At 43.0% G+C, this 20,389-nt stretch overlaps 1 protein-coding gene across 1 annotated transcript in view; it reads right to left on the bottom strand.

The window, feature by feature from the left end:
* LOC119195167 (exostosin-1) overlaps positions 1–20,389 on the bottom strand; it is a 151,407-nt gene that overhangs the window by 127,776 nt on the left and 3,242 nt on the right. The gene's annotated exons all lie outside the window — the stretch shown is intronic.

The following is a 20,389-nucleotide window of genomic DNA, read 5'->3' as shown; positions in this document are numbered from 1 at the left end:
CGCCTCCTTAGCCTCCCCAGCCTCCCTCGCCTCCTTAGCCTCCCCAGCCTCCCCAGCCTCTTAAGCCTCCCCAGCCTCCTTAGCCTCCCTAACCTCCTTAGCCTCCCCAGCCTCCCTAGCCTCCTTAGCCTCCCTAACCTCCTTAGCCTCCCCAGCCTCCTTAGCCTCCCTAACCTCCTTAGCCTCCCCAGCCTCCCTAACCTCCCTAGCCTCCCTTACCAGATGTCCAAACCACCTCAACTGGCTCCTTCCAACGCAAAGGAGCAGCGGCTCTACTCCGAGCTCCTCACGAATGGCTGAGCTTCTCACCCTGTCTCCACTCTCCTGAGGAAACCCATTTCGGCCGCTTGTACCCGTGACCTAGTTCTTTCGGTCATGACCCATCCTTCGTGACCTATAAGTGAGGGTAGGAACCACCTAAAACATGGTGCCTTTTATCATTTTGGTTTGACACAGTAAGTTTCCTTGAGAAAAAGCTGTCTCTGCCAGGCTTCCAAAAATAAAGACATTTCAACGAGCTAAAAAAAAGACAGTCAATTTTATATTTGGATGTTTGGACCCATATAGTATACAAACATGGTAGGGACCTGGAAAGAGGTAAAACAAAAAAAGAATAAATGGTATATTTGACACTATATATTGAATAAGTGTTTTTTGACACATGAACAGTCAAATTCAATTCTCACCGGTTATTTTGCATTTGATTGATTTGGCACTGAATATTTCTCTGCCGATTAGACAAATTCTGAATCCAATCAGAACAAACAGCTGTGCTGTTACGGTGGTGGGGATATAAATGTCCCACCTGTGGGGACCATTAACAACCCCGGTATAAACTAATGTTGTCTACGGAGGCAAACTGCTCAGATGAAGAAAGAAAAACACCACAGACCAGCTTCAGGCACAAAAAAAAAAATGCTGCTGTCAGAAGGCTGGAACACACAAGTGCACCTCTGCTGCGGTTTGCACCTGCTGAAATCATCAATTTAAACAGTTGCTTCCTGAGTGGAGTTTCTATTAAAGACGAATACTCTGAGCCACAGCGAGTCCTCCAACTTCTGCGAATTCACAGACTATTCAAGTCCTAAGAGGGGTGTTGTGGATGTCCCACATGTGTCCTGCATGCCCTGTCTGCTAAAGTTGGCTCCTGACGGATTGGACAGATTGGACTAGTTTTGCGATTGATAACCGATTTATGATCATTTTAGTCAGCAGCGCACCTGCGTGTCCTACATGGAATTAAACCTGCTGTTCTGAGAAGCGCAATATAAAGTACAAGCTGTGTAAGGAGCGTGGATCCCATGTCATTTCTCACTGGTCTCTCTCTCTCTCTCTAGCGTTGTTGCAACGACACAACCATTCTGCGTGAATGTCTTCCTTGTGAACATTTTTTTGGGGAGTCATTGTTTATTCTCCTCTCTCCTTGGTCAGCGATCGAGAAGTAAATTCATTTCAACGGATTCCGCTTGTGAGGTCGAGGATTTTCGGGACTGGTGTTGAATACAAGCCCGACTATAAGCAGAAGACCACGTTTTGGTGACTGAAGGTTTTAGAGATAAATGAGTGAAATTCAACAATAAAGTTAAAAAAATGGTCAAAACAAAAAATAAAACTAAAAGAACAACCTCATTGAAAGTAAAAATGTTAACACCTCTACTGGAAAACTGTTTTCAGCATTCATCAATTTTCCAGCTAATTACAGCTCTGTGTAAATTGTTGTAGTATGAAAAGAAAAAAGGAGCTTTCTCTGTTAATGCCGCACAAACACACAGCCACTGAACACACACTGAACACACACTCATGTTCCTGGTTCCTGTTATTAATCACAGGAAGGATCAAATTGCTGTTAAATTGTCCGTGATGCAAACTAAACCTTGAGGCAGAGACAACGCTGCTCTTTATCAGTGAAGTGATGCGTTTGTGTGTGTGTGTCTGAATGTTTTATCCTCTTCACACACAGCGTTTGCTTCATACCAGAGCTGTGATTAATTAACAATTAACAATATCCTCTTAACTGTCACTGCGTTAAGCTCCCTCCAGCTCACATTCTGTTTCTCTCAATCTCTTTCCGATGTGCGTCTGAACTCGCTTTGTTCTGCTCACAGTGTTTGATCCTCTGTCTCGTTTTGAGCATAATGTGCATGTTCTTTGTTCTGAGGGTGTTTATTTGAAAGGTGGGATTTTACTAGAGTTTTCATGCCCTTTTGTTAATTGCTGCTGCTGATTTGCCAGGTGACCTCCATGTTGAGTGGCTTTCCTTTTCTTTTCAAATCATCTGTGTTTTTTTCTTTTTGTTCAATTTGAATTCGTGTGTACACGCTGCTTGGCCTTATTTTTTTACCTTAATATGATCAGGAAACCCTTTCATTTGGTATTTCGTTGTATGGAAAAATGGACATTTTGTTTAATGGAGAGAAAGAGGGAACGATGGAAAGCGGCCTCCCAACACTGGGCCGTGCATTTGGGAGCGTGTGGCGTCAGAGTGATCCCTTACGCTCCGTTAATGTTACTCTCGTCCTTCAGTTGGAATGCAAATGACAGCTAGCTCCATTTTCCCCGTTGCACAGCTGGAGAGGCATTTTAGAGCATCACTTCACCTCCTCCGTCGATCCCAAACACACACACACACGTACACACACACACACACTGGAAGAGTGCGTCGGGTACTAATGACAAACAACGCACATGCATTAAAACTTTCCCCCTCTCGCCCTCACGCTGCGGATGGGCGTCATTTTCACACAGGAAGGCCACAACCTTGACTTGATATATTTACCTCTTTTCCCCGTCTTGTGCTCTTCAACTGTCTCTTTCCCCATACCTGTCTGTGTGTGTAGGTGTGTGTGTGTGCGTGTGTCTCCCTCTCTCTCTCTCTCTCTCTCTATCTCTCTCTCTCTCTCTCTCAAGACGAAAGCGAACCCGCCTCGTTTTCATGGCTGTTTATAAAGTCAGAGTCAGAGATGACAACGCCATTGATCCTGAGCTGTAATTCGCTGGCATCAATGCAGACCCATCCGGAGCTGTGCGCCTGTCTGTACATGGACGTGGTGTTTTCTTTCCCTGCTACTTTCATTACTTTAACAGGAATCATGTTCGTTTCATATCATTTGGCACATTTACAGTTTGAGTATTAAATTGGCAAAGCTCTTAAAAGTCTCCTGGATTAATCACCAATAACAACAATTTGATTATTGCAACACATGTATAGTCTTTTTGAGAAAAAGTAAACAGAACAACTGGTTGCAACCCAGATCCAGCTGAATGTTGACATAGGGTACAAAGCACACTCATTGGTGCCGTTTAAAGAATAGTGATTGGATTCCTACTGCGAAAGCCCCTCAGGAGCCGGAGCGATCCCCGCTTTTTTCATGTGTAGTGTCCATCAGTAAACTAAATAAGTTCACTTGTGTTAACGAAGTTTAGTGATCAGCCTGCGCACAGTGCTGGAATTTATTCTAGGGACCCCGAGGTGCTCAGTTAAGTCTGATGAAGTCAACTAATGCGGGGGCGTGTTGATGTTAAGGCCCACTTCTGTGAAATTCCTTGAGATCACCGTCCCAAATAAATGAGAAAAGCCCTGGAGAGTGTAACGAGGAGAGGGGCACGGGTTGCTTTATAAGAAATGTGGAATTGATTGAGTTTGGAGCAACAACCATGACGGCCTGCTCACTAAAAGTGAGGACACTAAATCCCCCGAGCATTTGATAAAATGAATGAATACATTTTTTTTCTCCTGCCGATCACCTTAGATTGTTTGTACAGAAAATGGCATTTTATTTTACTTTCGGATGGTTGACACCTAAAGGAACTCCTCACACTTCTTGGCGTTTTCTGCTGCTAGAGGCTCTGCAGGATTTGCCAAGCGTTGTGTGAATACACAGATAAAAAAAATAATAATAAAAACGACTCCAGGCTGTTTGTGCTGTACGAGTGTGTGCATGTAAATACGATCCCTACTGCTGACACAGACAGTTTCTACTTTATTTTTAATTCCTCCGTACGCTTTTTTTTTTTTTTTTTTTTACAAACGTTAAGCTGCTAAACTTCGATATCTGTGAAACCACAGGGTCAGACTGTGTGCTTACAGCTCGTATCAGCGGAGGAGGACTGCCAGAGAAATCCCTTCAAATAGATCCACAGAATTTAAAAGTAAGTCTGCATCCCATCTGATTCCCATATGGTGGTTTCATAACTTAAAGCCTGGGACGCGCTGCAGAATATCCGGGATGATTCAAGCGTGTTGGGACATTGTGGAGTCTATGATCTAAAGCCCAGTTGGGACTGATGCTCATCCACCTGGCAGTAAAAACTAAGTTGATCATTTCACAGACGAGTGATATTTATAATCTTGTGTTTGGGATGTTGACTGCTGTGTGTTTGTGTGTGTGTAATATCTCACTGAGTCAACAAGTCAAGCCAGAAAAAAAAATTTTTTGGAGTGCACGCGGCGTGTGTTTCAAAGTGTTAGAGATGAGATGCCGGCACATTCCATCACGTTAGGAATCATGTGTGTGCGTGTTATATAGCGGAGACACAGCAGGTCATCTCCAAAGCTAAATGCTGTATCTTATACAACACCGACCAGGTTGTATTGTTGTAGCATAATTTCTTTCACATCTCACACACAAAAAGCAAACCCTCTACACTAAGCATGTTGACATTTTGAATCAGGAAAATCAACGAATGGGGACCCTGCTCTGTTAAAGTCCCAGGGAAACGAAATGTTTCTTTAGCTTATGTTACAGGTTTCAAACGTTTGAGGAAGCATCCTGTATTCAATGGCGTACACCAATAAAATGCAATAAGTGATTCAAATATTGTTCAAAGGACTCCCTCTGCACCGTCGGCGTACAGGCAATACACAAAATAACCATACGCACATTGACTTAAATGCTCCTCCTGTAGAAGGCATCACGTCCTGTTGATCCCATTGAGAATCATCAGTGCAGCCTGCAGCTCCACGTACAGCCTTCTGCCGCCTCTTTTTGTCTTGTTCCTTAATGCCATCTGGTTGAGCCCCAATGGTGCCCCCCCCCCCCCCCCCCACACACACACACACACACTGCCTCCTCTCTGTAGAGATCTGTGGACAGCAGCTCCCAGCACACAAACTGATTGTACACACTGCCCAGAGCAAAATGGCAGACAACCGAGGTAAACAAGGGCCTGTGGAAGAGGTGTAAACATGTAATTTCCTGAGCAGTTGGTGACGGAGCAGAAACAACGCCGGGCGCTCTCCTTAAAAATCCAACATGACGGAAATGACAAAAAACACAACGTGGCCGTTTGGAGCGAGTGCTGCTAGCAACTTTAATTGGAAAACAGGTTTTAACACCTACACTAACACTGGTTAACTTATTAAATCTAGTGTTTCTACAATTCTATTATTCAAGCTTTTGGTACAATTTGGAGCTACTCTACTTGGGTGTTTCCATCAAATGCTTCTTCGTACTTTTACTTCACTTAAATGTTGAGGCAGGTTGGAAATCTTCTAATTCACTACATTTATTAAGATGACTTGATTCTGATTGAGTAACCGACCGGCTGCTCCATTGTCAAAAATAATTGGCTCCACCTCTGCGAGCTGCAACATGTGCATAGTAATGCGCCAATGATCCTAATCCAATACATCATTTGTATTCCTATGCAAATAGTAATCACTTAAAGCTAGATAGATCCCAAATGTAATAACAGCAATTAAACATGCTATAAAAATGAGGACCATGTATGCATTACAAATAGATATGAAGTATTCATGCTGTATGGGGAGAGTCCAATGAGTGTGAGGTGTGACATCAGGGATGTGAACAGAGGAGAGGAGGTGAACAGCCCTCTCGGCTGGCAGAGTCTATTTGAGACACACACACACACACACACACACTTCAGTGAGAAAGAGAAGTAGGAGGTAATAAGAATGGAGATTAGGCTTTCGATTAAACTGCTTTCTTATTCTTCAGCTCTGACACGAAGCGCCTGAGATGCAGACGCGGCCAATTACACTCCAAACACAAACAGAGGGAACTTGGAGCGCTAACTTCTGCGAGTGTGTCTGAGTTTTCCAATCGGCAGCCATAGCACGCAACAGGGAACGAGCCGTCACTTAGGCAGGGGAGGGAAAATTGCATTAGTGTGTGTGTGTGTGTGTGTGTGTTTGCTCACGCATATGCATATGGAACAAACACATGCCGCAGTGAAATAAACAAAACAACAAGGAAGCTGTCAATGGATGGCAGCCGGGGTCACAGGAGACGTTGGTGATGGTGTGTCAGACACACACACAAACACACACACACACACACTAACACAAAGGAGGGCATGACTGAAAACAGAAGTTAGTAGAAAGACAAACGGCATTCATCACATCACAGACTCAAACTTTCCGTTCATGGGAGAAGGTTAGGCAGCCCTGTGGTCAGTTTACTGCAGATATTGTTTGCTTTTTGTTTTTTTCCCCACTTAATTGAAAAAAAAAACTAATAATAAAACAAAATGGCTCCTTTGGGTATTCGAGTTAACGCGAGGTAGTGAGGACACGGTTGTGTAAATTGTCGGGAATGTTTCAACACTCACAAATTACGCCCATCGTGAATTAGCATTGTTTGTCCTTTTTATTTTTAAGTGGGTCACCCAAAAAAAAACTTTGTGAAACCCTGCTCTGATCTGTGTGTGATGGCTACATAGAAACTCATGATCATACCGTGAGCTGGGACAGTCCTCCTGGATTCCATCCACCCAACAATTCATCAGTCCCAGAGTAGATAGAATTTCAGACAACGAGGACTTTCTTCGATTGAAATATTAGCAATTATTTGACCAAGCAAATAAGGATTTCACGTGTTTCTCACGTTGCTGCTGCTGCTGTAACCGTATCGGATTAAGGACAATTGGTCAAGTGGAAAAGCACACTTCATAAAAAAAACCTGGAAAATCTCCTAGAAATGGCAGCACAATGTCCAAACAAACCGGCACATTGTAAAAATACTGACTCAATACTGACCCTACAATGCTAAATGGCTACAAACTTTTTTTTTGCATGCATTTATTTACATTTAGAAGCTAAGGCTTTGCGAATTATTATGAATATATCCATTGAAAAAACTAGCCGATAAAGTGACACACAGGCCTTAGTGAGCTGTGAATGACAGGTCAAAGGTCACCTTCCTCTCTCTGTACTAGTATCCTGTTTTTCATGGTGTGATGGCAGATGGAGAGGAATGTGAGGGCAACACATGTTGAGCTGCAGAACTTCAATTTGAGAGGCGGCCATCGACACAAATTGTGCTGCTGCTGCTGTGCGACACACCGCAGCAGCAGCACATTTTGTGTGACGCGTGCCACAGTCAGCAGAAACAACATATGCCTCCGTTACACAACGACACAGGTTATTGACTGGAGCAGGTTAGATCAGCCAACACAGTGGCACAATCAGGAGTACTTTTCTTTTATGAGTCAGTGTACAGAACAGATCGAACAAAACTCATCACAGCAGGAAAATGTGAAACTAATTTCGTTATTGATGGCTCGGTTTCATCAAGTGTCAGTAGCAGCTGCAGCAGTGCCAGAAGCCTGGAGTTAGCTGATCTGAACGAAATGAACTCTTTAATCATTCGGAAAAATCTAAAATACAAACAATCAATGTAATTTTCAGGAGACCTTGCAGTTTAACCTTCAGTCGTTTCAATAGTTTCAGTTTATCAATTTATTGTTTTCAACGAGGAATTGATGTATTTACAGTAATCGGCATGGGCTCCAAAGGGTATTTGGCAATTAACTTATCTCACTTTACAATGTACAGCTTCAGTATGCTTCAGTATATATTTGGCATCGACACATACTGAGTATTTACAGAAATGAAATAACAATGAGAATTCTATGTGACTATGAGAACGGTATGAAACCTAAATCTGCTCTCCACGGTTTTATAGAGTTTTTTGTGAGTTTTAGCACATTGTTTATCTCTCTGATCCATAAATATATATACGTTCGCTCGCATCATCCTCACAGTGTTGTTCTGAGATGCAGAAGGCAGCTATTTGCGCTGAAAAAGCTCCCAAAAAATAGAAACACTGTTCAGTACCCGCTTAGCACTTAAAAGCAGAAAGACGCAAGCCTGAAGAGGAAAGTTATTTCCCTGAAGAGGTGAAATCTGAAAAAAAGAAAGAATGTTGGAGGTATTTTTTTAAATGCTTCTCTCTAACTGTTGAATGTGTAATTATGCAACTGATTGCAGAGAAGTTTGTGATTGCTTTACTTTGAAGGACAATGCTTTGTTCACTATTGTTCCCACTGCCAAATGTTTCGTTTTGAATTTCTTTTCTCATTAGTTTCTGCAGGTTAATTTGCGGCCCTGGAAAAGAGAGCCCACTGGAAGGCTTCCCCTGCATGGAGTATGAAAAAGTTGACTTTGATTGATGATATGTATATGTATTTGATCTTGCTGTAGATTTGCAATGGATTTTTTTAAATCTGGTTCTAGACTAAAGGAAATGTCTAAACATCCTGCATCAATCTAAACATATAGAACTGGTTTAATAGTATAGAAATACACTTTTATCACAGAAGGGGGCTGACAGACTGGAAACCATCTGTTACAACTCAGCTGTCAGGAGTCAAAGGGCTTCGTACCATTTTCACCTCACCGACCCCGAGGCTATTTCTGCTCTAAATATATGACTGTGTGTGTGTGTGTGTTTGCGTGTGTGTGGGTCTGTGTGCAGATCTTGCTTCAAGCACATATAATGCCTAGCATTGTAAGGATGAACTAACAGGCCTCATGCGGACAGACAAACACACACACAACCTGGAAACGCTGTTGCGCTACAAGACCGACACCGGACCTCACACTATGGAGAGAGAGAGAGAGAGAGAGAGAGAGAGAGAGAGAGAGAGAGAGAGAGAGAGAGAGAGAGGGAGAGATGATGAGGAAATCAAAATAAAAAAGAGCAGGTAAGTAGATGAGTGGATGGAGATGTAATGGAGACGGAAAAGGAAGCAAAGGAGGTGAGATAACGGCAAGTGGGAATGATGAAAGGAAAATAAAAAAATGGGAGGGAAAGGGGAAGAACAAAGACAACAGAAGAGAAACAAGTTGAGGAATAGGAATTAAAAGATAGAAAGAAGGGGAGGGGGAATAAGAAGAAAATAAGACCACAAATCATCATAGGAAGGGAAAGAAGAAATGGGAGAGGAACAAAGTGGAAAGAAGATGAACAAGGAGAGGAGAGTATGTGGAAACAATGAGAGGAAAAGGATAGAAATGAGGGAAAAGTAGAGGAAAAAGAAAATAAACGTTATATAGGATATAGGATATAGGGCAGGTTTGAAAGCACAGGAGGAGACAGGAGAGGAGAGAAGGAGAGGAGAAACAAGGTAAACTAAATGATTAAAGAAAAGGAGGAGCGATAACTAGAGAGGAAACTACTTGGAAACGTGAGGGGAAAAGTAGAAGAGGAAAAAGAGTATTGATGGGAAATTGGAAACAGGAAGAAAAAGAAAAGGAAGCAAGGGGAGGAAGCAAGGAGCAGCGGACTGCCTGGTTGTTGAGTGTGTAAGCATGAGATAAGCAGCAGCTATTCAGCTCTATCTGCCCACATAGAGAAACAGATAAAAGTTCATCTATTCAGACCATATTTACCCACACACACACACACACACACACACACACACACACACACACACACACACCCACACACAAGGGCCACTTCGAGCTGCATGTCCGAGCTGACCTGATAAATAAAGTACATCTGCAGTCCTGGAGTCGCGCCATAGATGCATCCTCGTCCGTGATACGATGCCTCCCAAAAGCACTGAAAAGAATTTGCTCACACTCACCAACTCACTCACAACACACACACACACACGAGCGTGCATTCCCAATACGAGCATCAAAAGCCACAAACTGCCGAGCGCGTGGGACCATGAGGCTAAATGTTTAGCAACATTTCCCACAAAAGAGCTGAGGACAAACTGAGCGCCTCCACGTCTCTGGACCTGCAGGAGGAGAAGGCCGCCTTCTTGGTTCTCCTCTGTCTCAAAAGCCGGACCCCGCAGAAGTGGCCAGGCCACCAACCAGCCAGAAGGGTTAAAGTGCAATATCACCCTCACATAATGAGAGCCCATGAGCCCTGCTGACAGAGTGATGGGGCGAGAAGAAGAGCTTATGACGGCCATACAGCAACTATCAAGCAACCGCCTCCCTCCGGCACGCAGGGCTGCGTGTGTGTGTTTGTAAGCATACTGTATATTTGTGTGTGTGTGTGTGTGTGTGTCAGCATTAACTAGAAACAGCTGCATGTGGCGGTTCAATGCTGAACTCCCATCGTGATGCTTTCATTCTGCTAGTTTACAAGCTCCATTTTTTAATTAAGGTGATCCCACATTACCATATGTATGTGTGTGCATGTGTGTGTGTGTAGACACACAGGAACAATATTGCTCATCTAAGTCAAAAATATGGACAAAGCAGCTGGTTGTTTATGGGACAATAAATCTTGTTTTTTTTCTTCATTTTATTGTCTTATTTTTAATCCAGCAATTTTCATCGGTGAATATTGTATTGCTAGCATCTATACTGATTATTAATACCTGCTATGCAAATAATATTATGAATCTGTATTTTAGAACGATAAAGGTGTAATAAAGTCAAATTTATGACAGAATGACAGAATTTCCAATGAAAATTTTTGAAAAGCAGGTGAAAGAGGTGAAATAACTGATTCATTTGTTTTTTTTAAACTGAACAAATGTAGTGAATAATTTGTGAAAAACACACAATAGTAATAATATTTAAGCAGGTTCGCTGAAGGTATTTGTACTGCCGGCGATGTTTTAAGCAGCATAAATATAGCTGCTGAAAAACAAATAAATTGCAATGAGACTCAACCTATGGTCAGAAATGCTGGGCTGTGTGTGGAGGTATACATGGAGGCATGAAAGCAAACTCACATAAAATCTCAAAATGGCATCTTAAATCCAGTTATTAGATGGATTTGTTTTTCACACTTAAAAAACACTTTGCATCGACTTCTATTGATTCTGTACAGGCTTGACCTAACCTCAGCGATAACCAACTGGTGCTTAACAGCCTTAGGTCAGCGGACCTTGACCTCACCGCAATGACAACGCGCTGAAGTCAAGGGGAAAGCAACACTAGTGAAAAATACAACACAGCAACACGTCGCACAAAAAGAAGAGTTCTCCGTGTTGCGTTACTCCACTTCATCTCCTCGGGTAAAACGCCACATCGCTCCAATCACAAAGGTTCATCTGCCAATCCCTGAGCTGTAATCGCAGAAAACAAGGCTTCATGATCCCTGTCTAATGCTGACATTTAATCCATAGATTCATTTTCACCATGAAATAAACACCAGCTGCAACCTCTGGTAAAGGTGAATAAAGCAAATGCAGTGTCCTGAAACTTGAATTCTCTCTACTGGTAGGCAGAGCGCGACTTCGAGGGGTCTACTTTTTGGGCGGGTCTTACTGTGATTGACACGTGTCCAGTGATGAGGAAAAACACCACAAAAGGTTTTTCTATAGTATTTGAAGGAATACTGCAGAGACTTATTTGTGAAACACGAAGATCTAATATCTCCCTGAAAATGTGGTTTTTCTAGATGTATCATTGTGAATCACTTAATCTAGAATATAACCAGTAGCGAAAATACATTTGTTTCGTCTGAATGTAGAGTAAAAAGTACTCCAACATGTACTTGCCTGAGTAAATGTATGCATCTAATAGTCATTCTTCAGTCAGAAATGGTACATTTCCAACATGGAAATGTTTGGGAGGAGTATCTGCTTCCCGGACCATGTGTCCCAACTGAGGGAAATGTGAACCTTGTCATGCAGCAAATAAACAACAACACTACAACACTTCCTCCTTCCTCCCTGATGAAACCTGTGTTTTTTCTTTCTAACAAGCAGCGGATGTGAGAATGCGAGAGATTCACACTGCAACGCATCCTGCCGTGCAGGGTTTTCACTATTTTAACCGCCTCTAATTCGTCGCGTCTCTATCTCTCTCTCTCTCTCTCTCTCTCTCTCTCTCTCTCTCTCTCTCCGATGGATGGATGCATAGATGGCAAACATCCCGGCAAACGACCCGCTCACCTTTGCCTCGGCTCAACCGATCGTCAGCTCTCGCCGAGAGACAGGGGGAGGGGAAACAAGCACATGAAGAACAACAACAGAGAAATCAGAGGCCGAGAGGCGGAAACGAGACGGAGATGGAGGAGGAGGAAAAAGCAGTGATTGAGTTGAATTGCTGTTCCTTTCTCTGGGTACACCAGGAGAGCAAGTGATAGGTAGGGCTGATTGAGGAGGCTGGCAACACTTGATGTGTCTGCACAAAGGGACATTCCTCCGGCAGACAGAGTGTTGTTGTTCTCGCAGGAATGGGCCCTTATCAGTTCTAAGAGACACGTGGTTCTGAATTCAAGCTTCCCTTTCTGAACATGCCTAGAAAGCCTACAGCTTAGTTCTGTAAATGCAACACGGTCTCATAGAAATTGCCTGTACTAATCTGTGTTCCCAAGTGTGATAGAAAACATGATGGTTGTATGGCAGACGTTGAAATGCAGTTGTCTGGTCCATCTTTTACGGAGCAGAATTATCATTCATTTAGGTTCCTAAATATTGTCTCTTTTCGTGCTCTTCTTTTGTCCCCCACCAAATGCTGAGAAAGTCCTACTTAAAAAAAGAAAAAGTTAATTGTATCAATCCAACGTCCAATGTTCATGATCCCGGTTTGGGATGTTCACAGTGACCACCAGCCCTCTGATACATTAACTAGACTGACTGAGGGTCAGCTGAATTAAAGCCAAGGTCTTCTCGCTCTGAATGCCAATCTATGTTTGGCTTTCACAGCCCCATTAACCATTAACCTCCATTCGGCTGCTGATTGGCTGCCGTTGTGGAGTCAAACCTGATCGATAGAGCTTCCTTTTACCCTGCAGCTGGCCTTGGCAGACGCCTTTCTGGTGTATTGATGGGTTCAGCTGCTGGATGAGAAACCTGCAGGCGGTAAAAGGCCCCAAAAAGATCCTGTAAAAACTTTAGAACAAAACTATTTTCATCTGTGTGTAATGAATGTTATCTATAAATCCTGATGACGTGCAAAAGAACAAAATGTTATTTTGGTTTACTACAGCTGGGTGCTGTTGGATTTCCAAGGAGGAGAACACAAAATGAACGAGAGGCCTGCCTTAAAAAAGCATTTTAATGTTTCTAAGGTGTTTCACAAAACAATTCTTTTTAAATTGCTTTAAAAACTCATTTCAGATTTAGGTTTCATGAGTTTCTTCCAGCTGCCGCTCAGAGTTATTATTAAATCTGGCTCAAAATGGATGCAAATAGTATTTGCTCCTATCAAATCACATCACAGGCCAGTCTTATCCATCATATGTCTTCTTTGCTTACAAAATACACTCACCTAAAGGATTATCAGGAACACCATACAAATACTGTGTCTGACCCGCTTTCGCCTTCAGAACTGCCTTAGTTCTACGTGGCATTGATTCAACAAGGTGCTGAAAGCTTTCTTTAGAAATGTTGGCCCATATTGATAGGACAGCATCTTGCAGTTGATGGAGATTTGTGGGATGAACATCCAGGGCATGAAGCTCCCGTTCCACCACATCCCAAAGACGCTCTATTGGGTGGAGATCTGGTGACTGTGGGGGCCATTTTAGTACAGTGAACTCATTGTCATGTTCAAGAAACCAATTTGAAATGATTCGAGCTTTGTGACATGGTGCATTATCCTGCTGGAAGTAGCCATCAGAGGATGGGTACATGGTGGCCATAAAGGGATGGACATGGTCAGAAACAATGCTCAGGTAGGCCGTGGCATTTAAACGATGCCCAATTGGCACTAAGGGGCCTAAAGTGTGCCAAGAAAACATCCTCCAACTGGTGGTGGTGGTGGTGTAATGTTGTGTGTTTATAACCATGGTCCAAGGTCGATGCAACATCCTATAATCCAAATAAAACTGGAAGTTTTGGTTTGTCCTGTTGTCTCTTTCTTTAATTAGGATGCAAAATTGGTCAAACATCAAAGTGTCTGAATTTGTTCCCCCCCCCCCCCCCCCCCACCACCCAAAAAAAAAACTGGCAGACTCTCTTATTATTCCTCGCGGTGCTCTTCATCATGACTTGCATCAAAAATATACTGAGACAGCAGGATAAACCTTTTTCCACGGCTTAGTTTGACAAAGGGAGGAAGAGACGGAGGGTAGATAAGGGAACGGAGGAGGAAGAGGAGAAGGTGAAGAGATGAGGATGTGAAGTCAGGGAGATAAGTGCCAACACAGAGAGAGGACATTGACTTTTGATATGCTCTAATAGGACATCTGACAACAAGGCCAGGACGAAATAAGACACGCACAAAACACTCGACTACACTAGTCGACAGGGCCGGACACCCACAGCTGACATTTTAATTGATACTGTCAGACCCTTTTCTCGTGTCATACATATTGAATTCTGCAGCTGCCAAACATTCACAGATGTGACAGCAGCTGTGTTTCCATCTGAGAGTCTTTATGCATTCTGGGATGCATTAAATTAGAAGGAGTGCATTATGACTAATTCATTCACCGCCTTGACTTTGCTCATTATGAAACAATTAGTGACGAAAAAAATTGATCGTGTGAGCACTGAGTGGAAAATAAAGTTAAACGTGTGCTTGCTGCTTTCATCGGTGCTGGAACAAGAGGCATTTGAGTCTTCTGTTTACTACAAGAAACTTTCATTTGTTTCTTTTGCTAATCCTTGAGGATAATAGTGTTTAGTGCTTCCTCTGGTTCCTCTGATAACATTTGTTTTACTGCGGTGGGTGGGGGGGTCTGCCCGTCCTGGTTCTGGTTCTCCCGGGTCTCCCTTTGAGCCGATGACAAACATTAACGATGGCTATAAAGAACCAGAAGGCCGATCTTCTGTCTGATGGTCCTGTTTAGATGTGAACGCCATAAAGAAGGAACGGTACCTGTTTAAAGTTCCTCACAGTAACACATAGCACATAATGGTGTAAAAATACCTCACTATAAGTCAAATCCGCGCATTCACAGCCTCACCTAAAAAAACCCTTTGTAATCACATCAAGAAGAATCATGTAACTCTAAAGCATCAATAACACATTGCTGGTTTTCGTTTGATGGGAAATCTTGTTATTGTTACTGTAATCTGAAATCCGTAATCTGAGTACCTCAAGTTAACAGAAAAACTACACTATTTGTCTCTGTAATGATAGTATTAATACAGTATAAGCAAAACCACTCAATTTCTGTCTCTCAAATGTTTACATTCCACCACTGGCTAACACGGTAACCATTTATCAGCTGGTAAAATGTCAGATGTGGGGGGTTTAGCTTTAGTGGCAAAAAGGTCCGTTGCTACTTAAAACGATATAAGGCCTGCTTGCCGTAACATTAGGCTTTGGCATTCTCTTTTCTCAGTACTGTCATCAAGGTTGTTTACACAGACATCCCATAGGTCGTTATGACATGAAGAGATCTGGGAACCAACGTCGCCTGCTTCAATCGATTGAATTCCACCCAATGCGCATTCAATCTTTGCAGAAATAAAAAAGTGCCTTCATAACTGTATACTACACTCACCGGCCACTTTATTAGGTACACCAGTCCAACTGCTCGTTAACACTTAATTTCTAAGCAGCCAATCACATGGCGGCAACTCAGTGCATTTAGGCATGTAGACATTGTCAAGACAATCTCCTGCAGTTCAAACCGGGCATCAGTATGGGGAAGAAAGGTGATTTGAGTGACTTTGAACGTGGCATGATTGTTGGTGCCAGAAGGGCTGGTCTGAGTATTCCAGAAACTGCTAATCTACTGGGATTTTCACGCACAACCATCTCTAGGGTTTACAGAGAATGGTCCGAAAAAGAAAAAACATCCAGTGAGCGGCAGTTCTGTGGGCGGAAATGCCTTGTTGATGCCAGAGGTCAGAGGAGAATGGCCAGACTGGTTCGAGCTGATAGAAGGGCAACAGTGACTCAAATAACCACCCGTTACAACCAAGGTGGGCATAAGAGCATCTCTGAACGCACAGTACGTCGAACTTTGAGGCAGATGGGCTACAGCAGCAGAAGACCACACCGGGTGCCACTCCTTTCAGCTAAGAACAGGAAACTGAGGCTACAATTTGCACAAGCTCATCGAAATTGGACAATAGAAGATTGGAAAAACGTTGCCTGGTCTGATGAGTCTCGATTTCTGCTGCGACATTCGGATGGTAGGGTCAGAATTTGGCGTCTACAACATGAAAGCATGGATCCATCCTGCCTTGTATCAACGGTTCAGGCTGGTGGTGGTGGTGTCATGGTGTGGGGAATATTTTCTTGGCACTCTTTGGGCCCCTTGGTACCAATTGAGCATCGTTGCAACGCCACAGCCTACCTGAGTATTGTTGCTGACCATGTCCATCCCTTTATGACCACAATGTACCCAACTTCTGATGGCTACTTTCAGCAGGATAATGCGGCATGTCATAAAGCTGGAATCATCTCAGACTGGTTTCTTGAACATGACAATGAGTTCGCTGTACTCAAATGGCCTCCACAATCACCAGATCTCAATCCAATAGAGCATCTTTGGGATGTGGTGGAACGGGAGATTCGCATCATGGATGTGCAGCCGACAAATCTGCGGCAACTGTGTGATGCCATCATGTCAATATGGTCCAAACTCCCTGAGGAATGCTTCCAGCACCTTGTTGAATCTATGCCACGAAGAATTGAGGCAGTTCTGAAGGCAAAAGGGGGTCCAACCCGTTACTAGCATGGGGTACCTAATAAAGTGGCCGGTGAGTGTATATACTAATTGCATCCGGTGGCATTGAAATGCCATGTGCTGCTGCCACGAGGCCTGCAGAGGAAAGTTGAGGAGAAGACTCTAAAATGGCTGCAAGGTTCCATAGCGATAAAAAAAAAGAAGAAAGAAAAGAGAAGGTCGATGATCATAGAGTAGTATTTACTGTATACAGTCAGCGGGACACCTCTCCTCACATTTGACCACCTTCATTCCTCTCTTCCAATATTTGATAAAGTCTGTTTTTATTACTCGCTTCTACCAACACGTTGCTTTCGGATCAAAGGGTATTTATTTCATCCTCCTGGTATCCACCGCTCTTTGGAGAGACACTTCTGTACGGCGAGGTTTTAATTGGTGGAGCTGGGCCGGCCTTTTATCTACGTACGGTGGAAAGGCCTGAGCTCGATCCAGCGGCGCTCGGTGGGAGGTGAGATCTCTATCTATCCCCCTCATTTGCAGATTAATTCAATTGGAGGGCAATTATCGACTGCCCGAGGCTTCACGATTCCTACTCGGTTCCTGTTCTCATCAGGGAGGCTGGCTGTGTTGGATCCCCCCCCCCACCCCCAACTGAACTGGGAGATGTCTGTATCGATGCGCTGTGTGTGTAAAACACCGGAGCGGGCGGCAGCGAGCAGACAAACGGGCTTCCTCTGTCACAACATCCCGCTTCAAAGAGGCCGTGAGGCTGCGCTGTTTGCATCGCTTCAGTTCGACTGCGCGCTGTTTTCGGCGACCTGTGATTTCTTTTCAAAGGGCGGCAGTGCGTCGTGGGGAGTAGAAATGACAGTACACTGTTTAAAGAACTGTCGCTACCTGGCGAGCATGACGTGCATCACAGATAACTGAGGTGGAGCATTTTCCAATAAGCAGACTCATTTAAATCCCAGATAGTTGTTATTAGCAAGGTTTGTCTCCTGTGAATCCTGCTGTCGATAACCATTCAATTACAAGATACATGCTTTTCCTTTTGTTTGTTTTTTGCAATAAGGAAATTCAACATTGCACAAATCTACATGACTTGGGTATTATATTGTTCTCTTCTTCTTTACTTCTGTTGCACGGATCTGAGGGGTTTGTAGGGTTCGGTTGCCACACTTTATTTGTAACCACATGAATATTATAATTGTTGTATTCACTGTATTACATTGTAAATCTATACTTCTCAGCATGTAAGTGACTTTGTGGGAAATCTTTATCCCACAAATCTTTTTTAAATAACCCAACCCAAATATTCCGCTTATGGCTTTATGGCTTTTAGAGACTAGCATCAACCATTGTGGCTGCAAACCATTTCCTAAAATCATGAATCATAAAAATGGGAAAGTCAGAGCTGGAAGTCCTGTGTGATTTGTCTGTTAGTTCACAAAATGAACAAATTGAAACTTAATGACTGACACCAAATCAATTAATGCCTTTTATCATAGTTCATCAGCTTCACAAGTCATTTTGATAAAAATGAGATTAATATCAGAACATTCAAAGTACTTTGAGTTCTGCTGTTCAGTGAACAAGAGAGAAGAAAGAAATGAAAGAGCTAATCTCAATGCTGTTTTTGTTATTGGATATCAGGCCAATGCCACACAGAGAATGGATTAATGTAGCATTCATTCAGTGAAGGAGCCTCTTGAGCACTTTCTGTTTCATTAATGCCCTCTATTGATCACCCCCTTTTGTGTTTAATGTGGCAGAAAGTGTTCGCTGTTGGATTGTCTCTTCTCGAGCACCTTTTACATGAAGTGCGTCGCCCATGCTGAAACCAAAGCCATTTGCCTTTTCTTCACTCTAAAAGCTGCCACCGTGTGAACTGATGAAACCACCAGTGTTACATTCATTCATACAAACGCCGAGCACGGCCCGCTAATACGCACACGGGCTTCGCTGTGGAAGAAAGAGCCGTCCCAGTGTTGTTGTTGCTGCTGCTTTAATGTCACGCTCACATTAATAGCAACAACCTTTTCACAACAAGACACACTGAAACCGAGAACAGAATGTCCTGACACGCACACGCGCACTGCACTCATAGAAGAGAAAGTTTAAAGCGATGCGTTGTTCGCAAAGGATCACACAACGAATGCGCTTTTTGTCGTTGTGATGTTTTTTTATTCTCTAGCGGTTGCTTGTTGCTGAATGTGGTCTGCGATGCAGGGTAGGATGAAAAGATGAGTAGTCCTTTCAACGTTCATTTTTCGCTTTAATTTATAGGTTTTTATATTCAAATTGCATGAAGAGCAGGGGCCCTTTGTAAAATTAGCCTCCTATTTTTAGAGGACAAAAATGCTTTTAGAAAATTAACATAAAATTTTAATAAAGTCGTGGTACTTAGAACTTAGTCGTTTATTATTTGCAGCCAGTGACTGCAGGGTTTTATATTAGAGCTGTGCACCACTAACATCAGAAGAAATATAAATAAAATATAAAATGATAGTGAGTATAAAAATCCACCTAAAGGGAAGAATAGGAGCGGTGTTATGTAGACAGAGATGTGTGTGAATCCTTCTGATTCTATTCGTCAGGTGCCAATTAAGGATCAAAGTGACCAATCAGACCATTATGTCACAATCATGGGTAAAAAAAGTGTATATTCTGTCAAAAACCAAGACTTCATTTGATGGAAATGTGTGGGATTCTTTGGATTTTCTCATTTGAGCGCGTCGAGACTTCCTGATGCGCCTTACTAATTAATTACCTGCTGAGATTTAACAGAATCTCGCACAATCAAGTCAAAGCCAGTTTCAATATTGTTATTGGTCTGCTGGATGTTTTGACTATTGATATGAGTCTTATTGAAATAAAAAAAAAACAAAGCCACAGTTACAACTTTCCATGTGATGCCCTCCCTGTGATGTACTGCAGGGACTCTTTGGCTTCAATTACCTTTGAATAAAAACATGGCAAACATGTTTCCAGGGAACTCTTTTTTTATTTTCCTTCTGCAATATCTAAGGCTAAAATATGGAACAGATGACTCTTGGGCCAACGTTTCAAAGAGCAAGTGAGAGATCTTGAATGAGCTGATCCCATTTCTCTCGGCATGCAATGGTTTTCCTCCCTTCAGCTGTCAATCCTCGCTCAGATTTTCCGAAGGTGAACTCCTCTTCTCGGCTCAGATCACTTCCCCCTCAATTGACTGCCTCTCCTGCTGCAGTCTCTCTTATTCATTAAACACACACACACAAAAACACACACACACACACATTCTCACCTCGCAACACAATAGGGGCATTGTGTGCGTGAAAGCACCCAACCGCTTTCATCCAATCAGAGAAGAGGCATTTTCGTGCACAGAGGTTCGTCCCTGACTTTTTCGAGAAGGCAAGTTGCCAGCCAATAAACCACATTTGCAATGATCGGCAGCATTAACTGGCCGACACCACTGCGCACAAGCTGAAGCAGCTCTTGTGAGGAGCTGTAATGATGTGTAACTAACCTGCTGCTTTTCCAATGACCAACAGGAAAATAACAGCCAATAATGAGACAACTGTCACAGTCCCGCTCTCCGTGCAGGATGACAAACCAGCAACTAACCAACTCCGCAGGGTATATTGAGACAGTAA

The sequence above is a fragment of the Pungitius pungitius genome, chromosome 20 (assembly GCF_949316345.1).
Source record: "Pungitius pungitius chromosome 20, fPunPun2.1, whole genome shotgun sequence".
NCBI lineage: Eukaryota > Metazoa > Chordata > Actinopteri > Perciformes > Gasterosteidae > Pungitius > Pungitius pungitius.
This window is presented reverse-complemented; position numbering and strand designations above follow the sequence as displayed.